The sequence below is a fragment of the Anas platyrhynchos genome, chromosome 9 (genome assembly GCF_047663525.1).
Source record: "Anas platyrhynchos isolate ZD024472 breed Pekin duck chromosome 9, IASCAAS_PekinDuck_T2T, whole genome shotgun sequence".
In the NCBI taxonomy this organism is placed as follows: Eukaryota; Metazoa; Chordata; class Aves; order Anseriformes; family Anatidae; genus Anas; species Anas platyrhynchos.
In genome coordinates, this window is record NC_092595.1 from 25,239,736 (window position 1) to 25,251,787 (window position 12,052).

A 12,052-nucleotide genomic window follows, 5' to 3' on the forward strand; every position below is an offset into this window, starting at 1 on the left:
ACTTCAAATCTCTTCACATCTCTTGATTTTCAATGGCAAATCCATTTCTGTTCCCTGTTATATTGCAGTTTGCTCCTCTTACATGCAATTCACATCTTAAATAGAGTGACAAGCCGTAAGTCATACTGCATGAATTCATTTCTCCTTATTGAAGCATTGATGATAGATTATTTTTTAATGTAATTTTAGTCCAAAGACATTTGACTGAGGAGGATTTAGAAACAAAAAAGTGGGGATATCATATCTGCAGTGCCTAATGTCTCTGCTTAGCCTGGGATAACTTTGATCCCAACTCTTTCAGTTCTTTACTGGGCAGAAGCTGAGACTGACTTGCTTTTAGGGCTTTTGATGTTTATTTGATGAGAGAATACTTTCCTGACAAAGCTAAACGGAGCTTTAAGAAACACTTCTAGTTAGCATTAGAAAACTGCTTTTTAGTTTTTTCTAATTTAGATAACACACATTTGTCCAAGTGACCTACATTCCACATAAAATAAAAGCAAAAGTAGAAAATTCGCTAAGCTGAACTCCCTACATAGGGTAGGTCCCAAAGGAACTGTAAGGAGCCAGTGTTTCCTGGTGCTTTCTAACATTTAACCTAATAATAATAATAATAATTGGAATGAAGTATGCAGACAAGTTTTGTTGTTTTAGTCCATTCTGCCTAAACACTGGCACAGAAAATGATAATGTATCTCAAAATAAACAAAAAAACATGCATATTAAAAAAAAAAAAAAAAAAAGAAGAATTAAATATCTTTATGGCCATGTTAGTACAGTACACTTCCCATGTTTACTTCCAGAACTTAATGCACTGTTTTTACTTCACAATTTTTTCATCAAGACTAGGTAATAATTGCTCACAGCCACTTACAGGTTGCTTTCATCATTACCTAAAAGCTATCTTTTTTTTTTCTTTTTTTCTTATTTTCTTTTTTTTTCCCTCAGTTACTTTTTTGATATTTTTGTTCACTGGAAAATACTTGTGTGGCTATTTCATACTACTGTTTTAATCAACTTTCATTAGAATATATTCTACATTTTCTACATTAAGTTTAATCAGTAACTAATAACTTGAACAAATGCCTCTCTACAATAATTCTTCTAAGATTGGCAAAATTATATTAAGCCTCTTACCTATCTCAAGTAGTATGTATCTGAAAATCAGCACACTCTGAGAGATATAGGTGTTCAAATATTAAGTTCCAAAAAGTAACATAAAGGATTAAGGTATGCAACAGTATTCCTAACAAGGAATGCAGAAATTGGGAAAGATTTTTCAGATTTCTTCTCGCCAAGAGATCCTGAGGCTCCAAGAACCTTCATGACCTACCGGACTGCAAGTTGTATGCATTAGAGAGGGAAAAAATCTTCCATGGGTTGTCCTAAAATTAAAAATTTCCTGCTTTACTTCCAACAGGCTCTGTAGAAAACAGGACAGTAGCAGTAATTTAAATTATTGCTTTAAAATAAATGTGTATGAGAAATATATTTTTAGACAATTTCTCCCAATAGAACAGTGGCTTCCAGCTGAACAAACTAATTAAACAGATCAGTTCTAGCCAGGGACTTAGCACTAATAGTGCAAACAACTTACACTTCAGTTACAGTCACTAGCTCCCAGTGGGAAAGTTTACTCTTAACTACATCCCTCTAGCAGGGGAAAATAGAAGGAAAAAAAAAAAGTGTTTTTTTTTTTTTTAATTTTTTGTTTGTTTGTTTATTTTGCTTTGCTTTTAGTATTCAACTGCTGAGTTATTTGTCTTATATTTTCCATTTCCAGCATAAATTAAACTCTATACAGTAGATCGCAAGAATAATTGACTTCTTTAAGCAGACAACATGACGCACGCCATCTTGAAAGTGCTAATTTTTTTTGTTTCCATTTGTGGGGTAGGCAAATTATGTACTGTACAGTTTGAACAAACCCATCCATGTGATTTTATCAAAGATCTTCTTTTTGTGGTTATAAGTTCTGCCACACCACTTGATGGTCTGTTTTTCATAAATGGAAACATTTCTGGTTGCTGGAGGGTGAAGAAGATGACATTTCCATAAGCAGAGTAGCTACATGTACATTTGTGGTTCACTCATTGGCAAAAATCTAGTAAATGCCAAACTCATGGGGTTTGGGATCATATATATGTTAGTCACAGACTTGTTTCTTCTCTGAAGGAATCAAAAAAGAGGTTGCTGAAAGCATTTTTCCACCCATTTGTTATACATTTTATAGGTCACGAATTCTAACTTTGTGACCTACCCTTTATTCTCATTCAGTAAGATTATTTCCTTAAGAAAAGTGAATCTATGCCTTTGAATAATTACACATTAAAAGTAAAATGATTTATTTCAGACAAAGTTTAAAATTGCACAAGTGCTGATTGAGAGTCTGATCCAACACTCGAGACTGGAGCACACCGAGTTCTGGGAGGCACTGCAGAAGAACATATGTAGCCATCATGTAGGGAGCAAATCTTCCTCATGGGGTAAAGGATGCCCTGTGTTACAGGGCTTCTGTCTCAACACAACATAGGAAGTGTCTCCTTAAGATGCCCCCTACAACCACCCAGCAGATATGAAGGCCACCCAGGGCTCAATGGAGTAAGGGCTGCACCAGCGATGTGGTGGTCCTGTCTGGACCTTAGGTGCAGATATCTATTTGAGTATGCATTTGGCCTGTGCTGTGGAGGCCCCAGAACCAACAAAGCCAAACCGCTACAAGCAAAGCTTCTGAAGAGCCCTGGGATAAGAAAGGCTGGAGGAAAATGAATTGCCTACAAGAAAATGTGAGGGAACTCCAGTGGCTCTCTAACACAGAGAGGGAACCTAATGCAGCTGTTCAGGTGCCAGCTGCTCATACCAGCTCCAGAGGCTCTTGCAGTCTTCTCCCCATGTAACAGTGACACTGAATATGAGGAAAAGTTAGTACTGAAGCAGCGTTGTTTTTTTCAAAATGTCATAGCAGCAATGTCTTTGTTGTTGTGCAAGGCCTTACTGCTGGAAAAATGGATATTCAACACAAGATTTTTTTCATTAATTTTTATGAGACAAAGGTTAACATTTTTTCTGTAGTTTACTTTGTTCCCTTAGTATTACTTTAGACTATTGGCAGCCTAACTGCCTGCCAGAAAGCTAATTTGATCACTCACATAACAGGCAGATCCATGTCCTCCAGAGGATATTGAAAATGCTGGTTTAGCATTGAGGAGGTTATAAATCCACTCAATGGGATATGGCTGAAGGTTCAAGGAACAGCCACACTGAAAAATAAGTGATTATTTTCTTGTTACAGCCTTGGGATCATTTCTAAGTTAGCTGGTCCCTCTAGAGTCTGGCTCATGTGCAGCACAAAACCTTAAGAAATTTTATAAAGCAATCATATAGATTTCTAAATTTTCTAATTTTAAGAGATAAACACATAGATCAACAGAATAAGTAAAAAATATTTCAGAGAAAATGAGTTTTTCTGGGTCTTGGAAAATGTGAACTTTACTGTTCATCCTGAGAGACTTTAACCCATGTGCTTCCTCCTGTTGGGAACCCCACAAGCCTCTTGCACTCAGTCTCTTACTCAGTACTCTGAGAGGACCAATATATGTGGCTTGTGTTAAAGAACACATGTTCTGGCAATATAGCTTACTTCCTCATTAACATCCTGAGGAATATCCAGACTCTATGTCTCCGAGTCGGAAGTATACCCATACACCTGCTTAGCCTGTCAGAATATGTAGGAAGGAACTGCACTTGTTTCAACAGAATTGTTGGTAACTGGCTCACCTGCCATACAGCTCAAGTAGCAGGTTCACTGCATGTGCAATCACTGTGTTAACTTCTATGTGGAAGTGTTAATTAATAGTAATACAGAAGGTCACCTCTCTAGAACTGAAATTCCTTCTGTGTGGAGAAAAGCACAGAAAAGTAGTGATGGCAAGATAACCCACTAAAGCCACTGTAAATAATACAAGCAGACTTTTCCCTGAAGTTCTCTTCTTACAAGAAAGGATGAACTCTTTGTGCTAGACTATAACTTCTCACAGGTTACAAGTGCAGACAGATCCTCTGCTGCAGTATGGGAATCTCAATTTACCTAATAAAGATGAACTGATTTGTGGGAAAAGCTTGTAAGCTGGTAAGAAAGCAGAAAAGGAACACACAATAGAGCCATTTCATCTTTCTCTGTGAGGAAAAAAAAAAAAAAAAAAAAAAAACATGCAAGACAACGTACAACTTTTGCATTCATATTCTCTCTCAGAAAAATGCATGTAGCAAGGAAGATGATAATTTTGCAGCATATGAAGCTCGAGATTTTTCTTAAAGGATTTCCTATGGGTCAGTTTTCAGCTGTAGTAATTTGTCTTTGGATGTATCTCCTCACACAGCTATGCTTCATCTCAGTCAAAAATTAAATCCAGGGAGAACGCTAAGAGATTAGTTCAGAAAGTAATAAAAATTATACAAGAAATGTACCTTCCCTGTCCTGTTCTCCTATGCAAGAGGGGAAATAAATCAGGTAAAAGAGCCCTGGCTCTGTTGAAATATATGGCAGAGAAGGACAAAACCCTTTGTGTAAGCCTTTTTCCTACATGGTGAGTCAGGGAATTTATTTCCCATTATGTGCTCAACAAGCAGACTGTCTCAGTGTTAAAATACAACTCCCTCATGCATGTGTGATCAGATTCAGGTTGCATGACGCAATGCAACACAGCCAGAAAAGCATTGATGCTGCCAGTCAGCACTTAGGTGATATGTGAGGATGCTCTGTGGTTTCAGTTTAGGCTATAGTCAAGTTATATTGTTGTCTGGAGAGAGATATTAATTATACTCCTTTGTGTCATTCAGGAACCAAAACTTCCAGAAAGCTGCTTCTCTGAATTTCACCAAGAGGACAGGAACAGGCATCATTCCCCATGGGCAGAAGCAGCTGAAAGAGTTTTGCAGCCCCATGTGGGACTGTGCCTGGTATGTCTCTGTGTTCACAAGAAACTCACAGTTTTTGCACTCAGGCTTCAAGTATGCAACTCCTTCTGAGCCTTGGAGTCACAGCTTCTATATTCATCTTCCACTGCATGTGCTGGCTGTGCTACTATAGATCCTTGTATTGAATTTAGCCCTAAAGCCATCAGAGTGTCACAGGTACTAAATTCACCAACATAATTTTTAAAAATATAAAATAAGGCAGTAAAGTTGTTAATGTAGAACTCACTTGATATATTATCAGCTCTAGGCCTTACTGAGAAAACACATGGCAGAAAAGCAAAACAAAGCTAAGCAGCAACATAAATTCTGAGTTTATAAAATGTTCAGTGCATTTTACAGTGTTGATATTTGTTACAGTCCTGTCTTATGCTGCCAGAAAATACTTAAACTAATATACTTAAATATAATTAAAATACTTAAATATATATATGTGATCCACCCTGCCAGACAAATCTATATGCTACATAAAGACAGATGCAAATGAGCTGTGTATTCTGACATTTGACTGATGAATTGTATCATAATAAAACTGGTTGGAGTCATCAAGACTGTCATACAACTGTTCATATTTATCTAGAAGTTTTCAAGACATTCACTGAAACAATGTGCTTTTTTTTTTTTTTTTTACCCAAACAAGCGCAGAGATTGAAATTATCCAAGCTGTTCTGTAAGGTGCTAACATAATCAAGGCTTATTGCTCTCTTTCCAGTCACACAAGGAAATGGGTAGAGTGTAGCAGTCACCAGACAGAAAGAAAAGAAAAAAAAAATCACTAAGCACTTGGTGCTTACAGTCTGATCAATGCAAAGCAGCAAAAATTGATGACAAATCCTGTGAAACATTCCAGAAATAAATGAGGAGGAGCAGGGATTAAAGCTTTGGACGAATACTACTTTGCAGTAAAAATATGTGAATCTTCATCAAGAAACAAATCTAAAATAGGATTTATTTTTTTAAAGGCCCTCAGAATTAAATACCTTCATTGTCCAGTAACTCTGGGGTTTATAATAGAAGAAGACCATCTGTTTCAGAGTTCAGCAATGCAACCTGTGCAGTTAGTCAGCATGATAGCAGTAGGAAATGATTTCATAGGGGCCCATTACATCTATTCTTAAAGTCTCTTTTAATTTATTTATTTTTTTCTGGTAGGATTTCTGGTTTAGAAGACAGCTTTAAAAATTTTTGTATCAGTTGCTGAACAGGAATATATGAGTACATAAATACACAGTACAGTGCATGGGTGTTCCTGCACTATTACTACCTCTATGAACAGCAGTTAGGGTTATGTCAGCAATGGAGAAAATTACTGTCATTATAAATGATTACCATAAAAATCTTATTACATGGACTGTTGATTAATTATCATAAAGAGAGGAGAAGGAGAAGAGAGGAGGAGGAGGAGGAGGAGGAGGAGGAGGAGGAGGAGGAGGAGGAAGAGGATGAGGAGGAGGAGGAGGAGGAGGAGAGGAGAGGAGAGGAGAGGAGAGGAGAGGAGAGGAGAGGAGAGGAGAGGAGAGGACTTATATAATTATTATCTGGATATAATTTTGAATAATATTTAAACATTTTGTTAAATTCTGAATATAATTAATGGAAATTTTAATTGACATGTTTGGTCAATTTATTTTTTGTCACAAATAGGAAAATGTGTAATAAAAAGTACTACATTGTTCAGAAATCTATTTACTGCCTTTTTCAATGGTAGGAATATTTGTTATAATGCATGTAAATGCATTATAATCTTAAAATGTAAATAATCTTAAAGGACTTAGAGAAAAAAAAATTATCAGGTATTTCTGTGGATGGTGGGAGATACAGGGTTGTTTGTTTTATTTTTACAGCAACTTTACACAAGTCTGAGACAAATGTCCTAGATATCGTTATAAGCCATCTTTAATACTTAAGTGAACATCATTGACATTTCCTTTTAAATTTACCTCTATAAAGTCTATCTAACTGCTTTCCAGGAAGGACATCCCTGTGCTTTCTTTTCACAGCACAAATGGAAAATTGACCTAAGAACTTTGGGAAATTAATAGAAATAAATGAAAAACGTGATACAGTTACTCTATTCCTGTTTTTCATCTACCAGCACAGGAGGAATTACATAGAAAGAGCCACAGTTTCTGTTATTGCTGAACACTGTAGGAGGAGGAACAATATTACTAAAAGCAAGTCTCAGATGATGCTGATGATCCTGCAATGGATTGACCACCTCTGGCCACATGTGGAACAAATGACTCCTTACATCACTAATGATACAAAAGTGAAAGAAAGTTGGTATTTGTTCAGCTGTGTTGAAAAAGACCATGAGAAAACCTGGATGGCACTCTGCACTAGAACTTTTGAGTTCTTTGGTTCTGTCATACTGTGAAGAAAACATCTTGTATGTAGAACAAATATAGTTTTTAGAGCTATCCATAAATAATAACAATAATAATAATAATAATAATAATAATAATAATAATAATAATAATAATAATAATAATAATAAAGATGCATATTTCTTTTTAAATATGAAAATTACTTTGACACTTAATCTTCATTCATTTTTAAATGCCATAAACACTGAAAAAAAAAATTGCTGCTTAATGTAAACTATTTCTGTATACTTCTCTAAGACATCTGGATCATAAGCTCAAATGGGCTCCAAGTGACTGATAATCATGATGACTCTAGATCTGGATTTTGGACATTCTACATTTGGAGATTAAATAATTTGCTTCCTGACTATAAGGCATTAAAAACAACTATGGAGTACATTGAATTAATTAATTGTTTCCATGTGGATTTGGAAAACAAAAACCAAAAAACTCTCACGCTTATCTGAGAAATAAATTGATGGAAAATAGAAATTTTGATTCCATACAAATTGCAATAACAGTTTTGCTGTTCATTACACTTTATCTCAGCAACTTGGAACGTCAGTATGACCAAATGAAAATATATCAATATGCATTGTAGCTTTGTTCCATCAGAAGTATTGGCTCTGAACACCATGTGCCTCTAAACACGTACCTGTGTGATGGTTTATAGGATTTTCACCGAATTTCTCTGGAGAATTATGTCTGCAAAGAGTTAAGTAAAGTGGGACAGTTAAAGAATACAAAAAATACCAACAAGTATTCTTTTATTTACAGCAAATCAGGAATGGTTACCTAGAATAAATAAATAAAAAAGAACTGGAAATATTTGAATTACATCATTACTGAAAATACTGTTTATATATTTTGGTCTGCTTTATTATTATATGCAGGATTTTCCCCTTGTACACTCCTGATGAACTCTCACTTGTGTTTTTCCAGGCAGCATGAAGGAATTAACACTACGCAACATGCTTAGAGTTGTACTGTGGCCTATCTGAGAAAAGGAAATCTGCACTAGTGAAGGAACTCACAGCCTTCCCTCCCACACCCCATTCCTCGCTCATGTCAGCAGTTCTCCGGCAGACTGGAATTTCCTTTTCTTGTGGCAGCTATCCCAGAGCTCCATCCTTCATCCTCGGGACCCCAGGAAGTTACTGTGTCATCTCTTCAAGCCTGGCTACTACACAAAGGGCCAGTGTTGCAACCCGTTTCTTAAGTCTAATTTCTTATCCCATTCTTATGGGATAGAGTGTGTTTTAGGGTATTATGCTCCTTCCACAGAAGACCGAGATTTATCACTGATGGATTTGGAAGAAGGGCTGCATTTACATATTCTGCTTGTCTCAGTATTAAAATTCTGGTCACTAATACTGATAAGAGGGCTACAGCATAAGAAAAGTGTGTAACAAAATTAATTGGGCTCTGTCAAGTTAGGGGCATGTTAATAATGATGTATCAACCAGGAGAGCTTGTATTTTTCCTGAGGCGGGGGAAAAAAAATAAAATAAAATAAAAACTTTGACTTGCTTGTTTTCCTCATCTGTTTGCAAATGGCATGTGCAGTCAGCACACTGACTGCAGTTGTTCCAACACATGGATCAGCTGTAAGTGAAAGAGCATTCTCTACCATTCTCTACTTGTGAGCTCTGCTCAGAACCAAGGCTGGACAGAAAGGATCAATGTACATTTGCAATTTATGAGCAGTTTTCAATCAGCTTAACTTAGGTTGTCCCTAGGTAATGTAGATGAATATTTGAAACTATCTTATTAAAATCAGGCTAATTAAATTAATTTTGAGCCATAGCTGCTGGGTTTTAATAATAAACCACCGATGTGCAAGAAAGTAAAAGAGACCATTTAGAATTAATTTTGATTGCAAATCTGATCCTTGCAAGATGGTGCCTAAACTGGAAACTCCTCAGATTCCAATCTATCTTCTGTTTCCTCCTAACTGTTATCCTTATCATAACAAAAAAATCCAGCTGTGAGCAATTCAAGGACTGAGTTGCTATCTCCACTGCTCTGTAACCAGGGCTTTAAAAAATGCTAATGTAAACACAAAACTCATGCAGAAAAAATGTATCACTTAGAAAAATAAAGAGGGTGGAACAGCAGGACAATGTAACTGCAAGATATACTGTAAGTTCAGTAGGGATATATAGTTATGCTTACAGGCCAATGGACATAAACCAAGCACTTAATTCTCCCCTCTGCTTCCCCCCATCCAATTTTCCTGGGTACCAGAACTAGAAGTTACCTAGCAACCCCTGCAACACTAGGATGAGCTCAAACAATAATGGTGCTATTTAGTAAGAATAGTTGACCAAATCTGCAAGATATTTAGGCCCAGAATTTAAGGTTTTCTTGCAAGTTTCTAAAGGTTATTTAAAATCTTACTTCATGAAATGATTCCTGAGTTGAATTGTTGAAGCACAACTTGTGATCAAATGCTTCCTGCTACATTTGCAATTAAGACTTGCGTTATCATGTGGGTCATATAAGGACTTTACAAAACTATAGGGCAATGTAAGAGGCCAGTGGAGCCAGCAGCAATGACCACCTTGTTCCATGCTTGCAGTCACTCACCTTACAGGAGGGTACAGATGGGAACAAGCCACAGTGGTCACCTCTGAATTCCAACAGCCACACTCACCTATAGCATCTAGTAAGGCTGCCTCAACTAAACATTACACTTACGCACACAGTTAAAATATCTTAGGTCTACACCTGACTTCTGTAAGGCATAAGGAGACAGAGGACATTTTGGTACTGTAGCAGAATGCAGCCCTCCTCCCTTCCAGGAGGAAGGACAGTCTTCCAAAACATGGTGATCAAGGATTTAAGCCTTGCCTCTCTGCCTAGCACACACACAGTAACAGCTGGGTCAGCTATGAGAAAATTCTTTCACTTGATTAATACAGAGAAGTAGTTGTTTTGCATTTGTTGCTTTTTTTAATCCCAGAGTATTTTTCAATCTGTATTTTTCCATGCTGAAAACCAGACAACTTCTCAGGAAAAGAGGAGTAATATTTCTATTTGAGAAACTAAGTGCTTCAGAGGATGATGTGGTTTACTAGACATTGTACACAAACCAGAGTGTCTTCTGTCTGAGGATTTTCAAAGCAGCAGATCCCTCCTCACCATGCAGGATGCTTTAAAATGTCCAAGTGACAAGATCTAAAAGAAAACACAAGCTACTATAGGATATTTTCCCACTCCTATGCAAGTATTATGCTGCAGTGACAGTTTTTGGTGTAACAGGGAAATATATTATCATGGAATGGTAGCCAGGTTACATTATGACAAGTAGGGCACAATGCCCACTTCAAGGCTGGTTAGAAAGTCTGTGCACTAGCTAGCACCACCATTACAGCCACAACAGCAAAGCAGTGTTTTGCACTAAATGGACTTCCTGTGACTACAACACTGAACCAACATAGCTGTGCTACTTTAGGATCCAAGCTGGTGTCTTTCAAGGGTACAAGCTCGTGTTCATGCAAATGTCAAGTAGCTGAGAAGCCCTACACAAGGGAGGCACTGCGAGCAAAGACCTGAACCCAATGGGAATTTGTTATACCTCACTGCTGACATTTGCAGAGAGACTCATCATAAAAAAATATGCATGGAAGTTTTTAGGAAAAGATTGAAACAAGACTATACATAAACTACATGAAAACATCTCAGGAGAGCAACTGTGCATCTTGCAATGCAAGAAAAAAACAAAATGAAACAAAACAAAACAAAAAAACACAGGGCTCATCCATGCCGTTGTCCTTCCACAAATACAAAGTGAAAGAGGCAGACTTTTTAGAAAAACAGACCAACCTGATGCAGCAGGACTTCTATAACCAGATGAGAGGCAGGTCCAGTCGCAGGTAACTGCAGGCAACTGCAGGGCACAAGCACTTAACTCAGTGCTTTGGGCATGCCCACTGCTTTAACATAAGCTATACTTTTTCCTGGCCTGCTTTTTCTTTGCCAAGTTTGCATATGCAGTAGATAATTTTAGTGTGGAATTAAAGCTTTATAATACCTGAGAATAATAGTATTACCTTCCTAGTATTTCTACCTGAAATTCAAATAGATATTCATTATTTTTTACTGTTAAAATTAGGAACTAATTATCCTAGTGAAAATTTTCCCATGTCAAGCAGTAACAAAGTCTGCTCTTGCACTAGGCTGAAAACAAAACCACCTAAACTAAATGGAGCAATGTGAGAGATGAGGCAGAACTCTTCACATTCAGTCTCTTCAAGACCTAAACCACTTGTTTTGCCGTTGAAGGTCTCTCTGACAATGTGCTGAGCAGCAAACCCAACGTGGAAGTCAGACATCAGCCTCAGCAAACTAATCATGTATAAACATCAAAGATCACAGAGCAATTTCTAAGGGTGAAACTACCTGAAATGTGTCTTTTCTTGAAGCCTTACCAGCCTAATTGGTGGTCAGTAAGTGAAACAACCTTATAGCTTTAAATTTATTTCTGTATATTAGCAGTGGAAGCATCATAACCTGCAGTTCTCTAATCTGGTAGATTCAATCCCTCCCATGAAGGAATAAATTATAGAAAACTACTGTGTAACAAAAAAGGAAAAAAGATATGAGAGTGGTTTGAAATATTAGCAAGTTAATTAATATTTAAATACATTTTTGAAAGTTAGATCTGCAGAAAGTCACTGAAATAAACACAGATATTTGGACACATACAT